The sequence below is a fragment of the Somniosus microcephalus genome, chromosome 9 (genome assembly GCF_052327205.1).
Source record: "Somniosus microcephalus isolate GS21.2 chromosome 9, FLI_Smic_1.0, whole genome shotgun sequence".
Lineage (NCBI taxonomy): Eukaryota > Metazoa > Chordata > Chondrichthyes > Squaliformes > Somniosidae > Somniosus > Somniosus microcephalus.
The window spans coordinates 131,999,464-132,001,028 of record NC_140995.1 but is presented as its reverse complement, the minus strand read 5'-3'; positions in this window follow the sequence as shown (position 1 = coordinate 132,001,028).

Genomic DNA, 1,565 nt, shown 5'->3' with positions numbered 1-1,565 from the left:
TGGAAGAGCGCGTTCCGGACCGTTCCATCAGCGCACCAATGGGGAAGAGTAAGGGGTGGGAGCGCCGTCTGCTCATTGGACAATGTTTCTCGTTGCAGCCAGTCGATGTTTCTCTCCTAGTAATACTGATGAGGGTTTGAGCATCCTTGCAGCTATTGGCGATTTAAGATGGATCATTAGACCACACGAGAAAGGGTAAATAGAGTATTACAGTGCAAATCTGATTTTTTTCCAAAAACAAGTTTTAAAACATGCGCCGTCAGTCATATAATACAGTTGTTATAGTAGAAAAGCAAAATACTGTGGATGCTGGAAATCTGAAATAAAAACAGAAAATGCTGGAAATACTCAGCAGGTCAGGCATTTTGACCTGCTGAGCATTTGCAGCATTTTCTGTTGTTATAGTCGACATCGTTCCACTTAACTGCTACTGTGGAAAAACAATGGCCCAGAAATTCGGGTCGGGGGCTTCTCGCGGGTGCAAGCCCCCGACCTGCACTTACCTTGCGCGCCGGCCGTTGAGCTGTGGGCCCCCGTGGAATTGCGATCCTGGGCCTCCTCCAACTGCTGGCGCGCAGTGCTTGCGTATCCCAGGGGCGTAGTTAGTTTGATGCGTCCCCTGGGATCACGTGGGCCATGGAGAGCCAATGGTAGCAGGGAATGCTTCATTCATAAGTTTGACAGGAAGACCTGTCAAACTTATAAATACTATAAGCCCCAAAGCATCACTAAATCTTCAAAAAAAAATTTTAAATCACATTTTTTAAATAAGCTATAAATTACATGAAATAACTATTTTAAACAATAATTTAAATTTTGAAAAAAATAATTTTATTTTCTAACGGGGCTAAAATAAACTTACCTTTCTTTAAAGTATTTAAAAATAATAAACCTGTGGAAAAAATGTTTTATTTTTAATTAATTCACCACTTACCTTGTAAAAAGCAGGCCTTGTGACTGCTTTTTACATGTCTAACTTCTGGAGACTTACCCTCCCAGGAAAACCTGCAAAAAAACGTAAGTTCGATGCGCACGCATAGCCTCTCCTGCACACGCATTCCACCTCTGAACCCCTTCTTTCAGGGGAACAGAAGTGCCGGTTTCCCGTGCATGCGCAGTGCATGCAGGAAACCGGCACTTCCATTGGGCTTACGGGTGAGTACCCTGTGCGTACTCACCCATGGAGACCAGAATTTCTGGCCAATAGCTTGGAATTTGCAGTCAGTGGCCAAGCGAGGATGATTGCTGCTGACCTCAAAGAAAGCTTCCTACCAAAGATCTTGTGATCTCTGTGGCAAAAATTTTAGCTTTCTTAACCTTAATTTGATTGTAATGCTGTCAAAAGGGGATCCCCAGTGTCGAACAGCAGTGATGTCATCAAGCTGCCTAAGCAGCAGCAAACCAGGATATAAAAGGCACTGATTCAATTCACTTTTATTTTTTTTACAGAGGGCAAAATACATGGGGTTAAGGTAGAAGCTGAAATATCATAAACAAACTTTAAAAAAAATAAAAAAATATTTTTTATTATTTAAAAAATCTAGTAATTTTTATCATGACGAAGA